This window comes from Triticum dicoccoides, chromosome 2B (genome assembly GCF_002162155.2).
Source record: "Triticum dicoccoides isolate Atlit2015 ecotype Zavitan chromosome 2B, WEW_v2.0, whole genome shotgun sequence".
In the NCBI taxonomy this organism is placed as follows: domain Eukaryota; kingdom Viridiplantae; phylum Streptophyta; class Magnoliopsida; order Poales; family Poaceae; genus Triticum; species Triticum dicoccoides.
In genome coordinates, this window is record NC_041383.1 from 543,829,618 (window position 1) to 543,838,920 (window position 9,303).

Here is a 9,303-nt window from a genome sequence, read left to right on the forward strand (position 1 = left end):
CCGGGGATGGTGGCCCCACTTGGTGGACCCCTGGGACCCTCCCGGTGGTCCCGGTACGTTACCGTAAAACCCAAAACTTTTCCGGTGACCAAAACATGACTTCCATATATAAATCTTTACCTCCGGACCATTCCGGAACTCCTCTTGACGTCCGGGATCTCATCCGGGACTCCTAACGACATTCGGTAACCACATACAAACTTCCTTTATAACCCTAGCATCATCGAACCTTAAGTGTGTAGACCCTATGGGTTCGGGAACCATGCAGACATGACCGAGACGTTCTCCTGTCAATAACCAATAGCGGGATCTGGATACCCATGTTGGCTCCCACATGTTCCATGATGATCTCATCGGATGAACCAAAATGTCAAGGACTTAATCAATCCCGTGTACAATTCCCTTTGTCTAGCGGTATTGTACTTGCCCGAGATTCGATCGTCGGTATGCCCATACCTTGTTCAATCTCGTTACCGGCAAGTCTCTTTACTCGTTCCGTAACACATCATCCCGTGATCAACCCCTTGGTCACATTGTGCACATTATGATGATGTCCTACCGAGTGGGCCCAGAGATACCTCTCCGTCACACGGAGTGACAAATCCCAGTCTCAATTCGTGCCAACCCAACAGACACTTTCAGAGATACCCGTAGTGCACGTTTATAGCCACCCAGTTACGTTGTGACGTTTGGTACACCCAAAGAATTCCTACGGTATCTGGGAGTTGCACAATCTCATGGTCTAAGGAAAAGATACTTGACATTAGAAAAGCTTTAGCATACGAACTACACGATCTTTGTGCTAGGCTTAGGATTGGGTCTTGTCCATCACATCATTCTCCTAATGATGTGATCTTGTTATCAACGACATCCAATATCCATGGTCAGGAAACCGTAACCATCTATTGATCAAAGAGCTAGTCAACTAGAGGCTTACTAGGGACATGGTGTTGTCTATGTACCCACACATGTATCTGAGTTTCCTATCAATACAATTCTAGCATGGATAATAAACAATTATCATGAACAAGGAAATATAATAATAACCAAGTTATTATTGCCTCTAGGGCATATTTCCAACAGGCTCTAATTCATGATATTTGGTAACTTGCTGCTGTTGTAGTTATATTGATAACCTGGTGATTTCAGTACCAACAAAAAATTATTTGCCTACATAGTATTACGGTTGCAGAAGTCCTTGTGGATATCCTATACAATATAAATATGAACCACCACTTGGTGGATCCCTGCTGTTTAGAGCTCTGCTCTGCTAATGCTACTTTGAGTCTAGATGGCATTAACTACAGAGAAGGGATCTAGCTAGGTTTGCAATGGCATGTGTACTAACGAATCATTTTAGTCTCAGGCTTTCCCTGCAAAACTGAAGTTCATGTCTCATTCTTGGATTAATCACGGTGTAGTCTGATGGTAATTTGTCTACTTAATGCAGTTTACGTATTCTTCCACAACTTCATTTCATGCTTTCAGAGTTAAAGTTTTGGGGATAGTTTGGATGTTATACCCAAGGCATTATAATTGCTCTATATTATTCTTAATTTCATATATCATCACCTTAGACTACTCGAACTGTCGGCCATGCTTTGTGATCATGTGCGACGAGCATATTGTTCGGTGCTGCTATTTTCCATTTGCTGCTGGGTTGCTTCTATTCTCCACCAACCTGTCAAGTGGCAAAGTGTAGGTTTGACCTCAATTTCGATGCAGACATTGGATGTGATGCATGTACTTGCTAATTAAGTGATTTGGATCTTGCCCTCAATTAGCAATCTCAAAGAAGTGGGGTTTATGAATTTTATTATTTTTCAGCTTGAATGGACTGTAGCTTCGCTTAATTGACTGACAGTTGTATTTGACTGCATAACTGGATTAATTGATTTCATGGCAGATGCCGGTTTTGACCTTGGTTGATCATGCTTTCTTCCGTGTTTGACCTGCAACATATTTTCTATGCATTCGCAGAAATGGTAACTGAATAATTACTTCATACTACAGAACATCTTGCTTAATACCTGAGTCCCCGGCCCTCGTTGCTACAGGTTTATCTGCCCAATAACATGAATTGATTTTTTCACCCAAAAAGGTTGAAATCAACTGATTTGCATGCACAACTAAATAGTGAGCATCGCGTTTTATTAGCAAAATTTATTAGTTCATACACAATTAGAAAGTTGCATGAAGATTACATTATTTTTCTTGAACATGTTCTATTGTAAAGATAAGGTCAGAGGCATACCAACACAATGGTCTGTTTAGTGAAGCTACAAAACCCACCATCATAACTGATAATTCCGTGTTTTATTGCCTGGTGAATATTTATTCTGTTTCAATGCTGACAAATTGGCCCTTCGTTGATCGATATGGTTCCCTTTGAATGACATGAAGGAGGAATAAGGGTTGCTTCTCACTCCCTTTTGGTCTGTGCTGGCGTGGACGGAGGGTGACCCAGGCCTGTCCGACCAAAGGTGGCCGGTGAGCCTCTTGGTCTGTGCAGGTAAAATTTCTCACTCCCTTTTATCTTTTCGTGACTTCTTCTTTTGGGGCCTGCTGAATTGGTTTGCTTGGTGCAATTGAGAAAATAAGATGACCTGGTGAGGTGAGGAAAAAACATACAATGGGGGCATGCCAAATTGGTGGAGTTGAAGCATGTGTCCTGCTTACACATCTTAGGAACATGGCAGAGGAAGGTGTTGATTAATTGGTAGGCAAATTAAGCGTTTCATGGGAATCCTCGGTTAATCTAACATGAAGGATGGAGTGTTTCCATGGTTGTGAATTTTTCTCATAGCAAGTTGAACGTAGAGCATTTACGTGTAACATAAAGCTTCGTATAATGGATCATGTTTGCCCTGTCCAGTTACTTAACTTCTAATAACATTGGGCCTATAAGGAAGTGCTTATCTAATAAATAAATATACTCATGCTTGATTTGCATTGTTGATTGACAATATGGTCTCTACTGAACCATTAAAAATACCTGGCTTTCTGATCTTAGACCCAAAATATGGTCTTTGTTGCTATTGTTTTTCCCAATTAATTCTACAATTACTCCTTTTATTTAGTGATGTATTCCTCGTATGCTTAACTATCTCTTCTTCTTTTTTTACATTGAAGATCATTTAGAGTAATTCATTTTGCGTTCATCCTGAAATTCAGCGAACGGACATCAAATATATTACATTAGATGATGGGGGAAACTGTACTTGCAGTGCTTCAGTTCTGCAACAATGGACTCCCCGAAGTGCCAACACCTTTACATGGATATTCAGGATATTTTTGAAGGTTAGAATATGAAAGTAGAACAACAAGTTCCATTACTTTGGGAAAAGTATCCGGCCCTAAGCTGAGAAAAGTGTAATTAGGATGATAATCTGGTTATTTTATGCGGATAATGCTTTGCATACTCCCAACTTGTCTGTTCTTATTTCTTTCATCTCAAGGACATTACCTTCCTGAAACGAGAGGTCTATGTCTTCTGAAGAGCAAATTGTCAGAACAGTAAGTTTTTAAATCCTGCCATATTATTGCATTTATTTGACTACATGCATGCGCAAATTTTACTGTCGACAATTGCATGTACTAAAAAATTTAATGCATCCAGATCTTAAGAAGGCCAACAATTGGACCTGGAAACAAAATCATACATATGGTATGCTTGGTCCAGACTACAACCGTTTGTTGTCTTGCTTCGGACAGTCTTTCATTGTGCTATATTTGTGAAAAGGTAATATTTTGTGTTGTCTGCACACATTATCAGCTTGCCTATGCTAAATGTCTAGTAATTTTGCAGGTAAAGACATATGAGAAGCAAAGGGGATAAAATGAATCCACATATAGTGTGCCTTTTCTGGCCCAATTCCATGTTTGAAGTCTTCTATATAGAATGCTCTAATCCATACTGAAATGCTATTCCTGACATGACAATGATTTCATGGTATTTTTTGAACTGATATGGAGGGACTACTTTGGATTTCTTTTCAGCAAAATATGGGAACTCCATTTTCTTGCAAGGTAAATAAGATACAATTGTATCATTCTGAATTTTTTCACACATGTATGTTACAAAAAGGATGCACATGTGTTTTTCTTCTGTGATCTCCTGCGATGATCAATTCTGAAAGAATTCTGCTGTGATCATTGCTAATTGTTATTTATTATCAAAACTTCGGGTCACAGATTTAATTGCTAATTGTTATTCATCGCATTTCCTGTTCAATCAAAGACATTTGTGATTCAGAACATCGAGAGTTTAGAGGGTTAGAGCTCAAAAGTACTAGCAGACTGCGAATATATTCAGTCAAACATATTTTATTTATTTATCTTCTTTACATGTCCGCGAGGGTAACCATAGAACTATTTTTGTTTTTCTCCATGTCGAAGTAAAACTGAGCAGGGTGTGTGTCCTGTTAAAAGAATAAAGAAAAACAATGTTCCTCATGCTGCAAATATAGCTCAAAACTTTCTCATTTTTGTTTACAATGGACAACACACGTCTTAGGTCATCCACGAGGTGTCTCAAGGTGAACTCCATGGTACCCGATCAAGTGGCTGGAGGGAATGGTGTATGCTCACAAGGTGCGTGATTTAGCTGTGCTTCTGACTATATGTGTGCTCATGGCCTCATGGGTTCTGATATAGCTGTGCTGGCTATATTTGGTTTTCTATAGACCAATTTGTTTCACTCGGACAAGAATCCCACGAACCCATGCAAAATTGTTTGTAAACCATGGATGAGACTTCATTGTCTGCAAAACATGGGCTAGACTTATTTTGGCATAGGCAGTGCGGAAATTCACATGATATGCACTGTACTATTGCTTGTTCTTCAGCCAATCATCAATATAATTCCTTTTTTATGTGTCTCTGTATTGAACTCATATGTTTTGCCAGTATATAGAGATAATAATATGCAGATTTAGTGATCTATACATGCAGAAAGTTTGTTTGTTCTCTTTTAGTAATCATATGCGGATCATCAATATTCAATATCAGATGACACATTGGCCACAACATTCAGTAAATGTGTTAATCCTAATAAATCAAGAACGGTTGCTGATTCTAGATATTGATAGAATGCTAATAAATTACACCCTAGAGCAATATGAGAGTATTTAAACTTTGATGGACCTAAACCTATCAGGCACAGTACAAAAGCTCTTTTAAAATATCAACATTTATCCAGTTTGCATTTTTTTGTACTGGAGTTAAACCGTTCCAGTTCGTGAATCTGAAGTCGGCTTCAGTATATATCAATTGGAAGTCGGCTTGTGTGGCTCTGCCTGTATATTTACATTTTGCAAACACATTTTATGCCTGACATTTGTGTCTCTTTATTTGTGAAGAACTATTCTAGAGCTCAAGCCATCAGGTACGCTTTAGATACAAACTAGCGCTCAACGTAGTTTCCATGTAGTGTTAAATTCCGGTGAACTATATCTCACCCCATGCATGCTTCCTACCCCTTTGTTGCAGACACAAAGTTGCATGAGACCAGATCGATTAGGTATACTTCGTTACTGACTGATTGGTTCATGGATTAAGCATGGACTGTAGTAAATTGGGAGTTGTAGGAGGAAAGGAGAAGAGAAGAGAAGAAAGATGACTTATTTCATTGGATTCGCGGCTGTTTGATTCCTTTTTGCTGCAAGGATAGATCTCCGTTGACCACATATTCAGTACTAGGTCAAAAGCTTATTTTAAATTCTAGGAATAATTGGGTTCATAATTTGGTTGTGGCACCCACATGAAAGCTGTAGAGTTCATCGATATCTTTCCAAGGATACTAAGTTTCTGCAATTCAGCATAATGATTGTCAAGATATCACCAAAACATATTTCTATGTTCAGGGATTTTTAATACTAGAAGATTTTCTGTTTTACAAGAATTACTCTACTTACAGGAAGAACCAGTTTTTGGCCACCACATGAACTTGCAAATGATCTCCTTCTGATATTCATAATATTATCATTTAATTGATTTTGTGAAGTGCATTAAGATTTACAGTATAGAGCAGATATGTTCAGAATGTTTCAATGTTAAGTGAAAGATAGGAAGACATGATTTCAGTATCTTGATGAGGGCCAAATTTAACATGCTGATGAATAACGTCTTTTATATTGCTGGGACATGTTTTTGGCCTCGCATTACTTGACTCTGCAGCTGGTTTGTAGAGCTGCATCTTCTCTTCTTCTTTTAGGTTCTTCGGAGGAGCAACGCTGCCTGTGGGTCGTGGACAAAGCGGCTGCTACTTCCAGGTTCGATTTTTTGCTGATCAGTTCCTGGTGATGGGATTATGGTTTTCTGTGTGACTTCTCCTGAAGAGATTTTTGTTTTTGTTTTTGGTTTTGATGGTGAATTTAGGATAACAGGGACAATGCTGCTGCCATACCGGCAGGTGCTGGACATGATTCTCAAACAAGATACATATGTGCATGCTTCATATCTACTACACGCTTATGCAAAGCGGGATTTTATTCATATTTTGGTTAGCTTAATTTCTTATGCTAATGTTTGCTTCTGCCCGAAGGATACATATGGCATGTTTTGTGAGCGGTGGGTATGGATGAGGTGAGAGCGTCTGTTAGTGCGTCATTTTTGTTGGATACTTTAATCTGTTAAGGTTGGTATATATTGAGTGTTGATGATGACATGTTTATTTTGATTGGCGTGGTTGCCTCAAAGTAATGCCCTGCTACTCCTTGGGGGGCGTGAGTGAAGATTTATGCCTTGAGCATAGGAATGAGGGAGTAGGTCTCCAACATAATAGGCGATGATGCTAGCAGAAAAAGAAGACTTTGATCTGGTTCTTCAAAGAGGTACATCGAGGACCAAGTACATGGTGCTACTCGATGGTCAGCCAGATTCTGACTATTATTTTGGGATGCCAAAGAGATAGCACATGATGTTTGACCGCTGGGGAATTGAAGTATAGTGCTTACCAATATACTCGAATGTATTTTTTTTCTGAAGGATATAGTGGTTTCCTTTAGTTGAAATACATAAAATTTTCACCCCCAATGATTCAACAAGAGTTGTTCATTAAAAGCGTGTGGTCTCTTTCTTCATCAAGAATTGAAATAATCTGTGCTATTAGAACTCCATAGAGAGCAATAATATAATTTTCACATGGGGTGACCTTTATTGGCTAATTGTATAGCTTATGATCTTATGGAGTTTAGGTTTGTAAATCCACGTATTTTTTAGATGAAGAAACAAAGAAGGAGATGACTATATCAAGGATCACATATGGTTAAATGTAGAAACAATGAACACGGTGGCATATCAGTTGCAACATGGTGAAAATTTTAGGATAGATAAACGAATTGCTCGGTTGGTTCAAGAGTTAATAAAAAAATGAACACAGTGGCACAGGAATACTTTGCGGTAATGCATGATATTCGACTGTATGTTACAACGTGGCAATGACTCAGGATATATCGGATCTGCCTTTATGATGGTGGTGGATCAGCACGAACACAAGGGGTGGGGATCAAGGCGGAGAGTAGGCGGTTGGCTGGGGACTCCTTGGTGGTCCGTGGGGGGGTATACAATGTGAAGGTGGGAGGGCGCCATGGCGAGGTCGGGTGGGCATCATCTGGTTTTAAAAAAGAGGGCTTCAGCGAGAAATGTCCCGCTATAGCGAGAAACCGAGCGGGAAGGGATGGGTTCAACAGAAAAAGGGAATGATGCGTCGTGGGTTGAGTTTTTTGTGTTAGAACCGTGTGTTGAAGATAAAATGACGGATAGTTCGGAGAAGCACATTTCTCCTCCGCATATGGTCTGGATTTGAAGAAGTCCATATTGTGCAGATGGTTGAATTTTGGGGTGCATGTAGGGTGCCCGTTTGATGTTCGAACACGCCCAAATATACGAGGAAGAAATGAACTTCGACCTTCGAGACGGCCTTAATCATCCGTTTGGTACATTTATATAAATGCCTTGTAGCCCGTAGCAACGCACGGGCTTTCTACTAGTATATATATATATATATATATATAGAGAGAGAGAGAGAGAGAGAGCATGGATTTGCTATCCACACTAGCTAGGGGGTTTGTTATCGGAACCATTCATGCGCTTTGAGATCCACACCTTTAGGTGGATAAGGTTCTGAATTTCTGAATTGTTGAATTTCGCCATAACCCAAGAGGTAAGCTCGCATGCACCTTTATGTACGCATAGCCCCGAAACGGCAACCTAGTGTTTGACTTCTCAGGCCCTGTCAGAGCAAAATATGCAGACACCTTTCTGGACCGGCAGGGATCGCCAGGTAGCTACTTTCGGCAATCTTGTGCCATTGTCTGATGGGTGCTCATTTGCTAAAAGTTCATACCTGCCTCGTGCTGGTCCGGGCGTATGAATCCTGCTATTTTTGTCTCGCGAATCAATATGGTTCGGCGGCACCGTTTAAATCAGTTGATGAACTCGGTTGTCCCGCCTAAAAGGCACGTGGATTGCAGCCAAAAGTGTTGAAAGAGTAAAGAGTTAAATACACTAAGGGTGCCTCAACTTGTCTAGCACGGTCACTTTGGTGCTTAAAGTTGTAAAATACATAAAACTGGTGCTATAACTTGTCCTATGGTGCAAATACGGTGCCTGAGAGCGGGAGACGTTGGGTGACCCATATGTGATGATTTTTTAGAAACCCTTCATGTTTTATTTATTTACATATAATTGTATCTCAAATATGAATGCAGGCCGACTGGTCCAGGTGCGGGTCCAGCATGTCAGCACGTGTGGGTGGATGAAATAATACGAGAGAAAAATATGAGCCTACAGGATTCGAACACAGGATCAGATGTGCAAGCTATACACATGCTAGCCAATACGCGAGACACCTCAAGTGTGAAGTCCTTGCAACACGCCAATATCCACTTAGTTCATGTAGAAGAGTTAGAGCAATATATGACGTACCTATTTACCTCTTTTCGTGATTTTCTTTTCCATTTTCACACGCAAAAAATGATTTTATTTCTTATTTTTTACATATGACGCATCTATGGGTCTGCACAAGTTTTCTTTTTATTTTCTCAAGTTCATGTTCATGTTCATTTTCATATTGATATTATCATTCCCGTTTGAAAAAAAAATTAAGAAAAAAAATTACAACTGCCATAAGATTTAAAGAAAGTGTTATTGCATTTGGAAAAAAAATGTTTCACCTGTATTAAAATATTGTAAACGTGTTCGTGAAAAGTGTTTTTTATCATGCATTATTTTTTTGACAATGTGTATTTCAAAAATGTTCACCGTGTTTTTAGAAAATTTTCAGTGTTTATTAAAAATTAT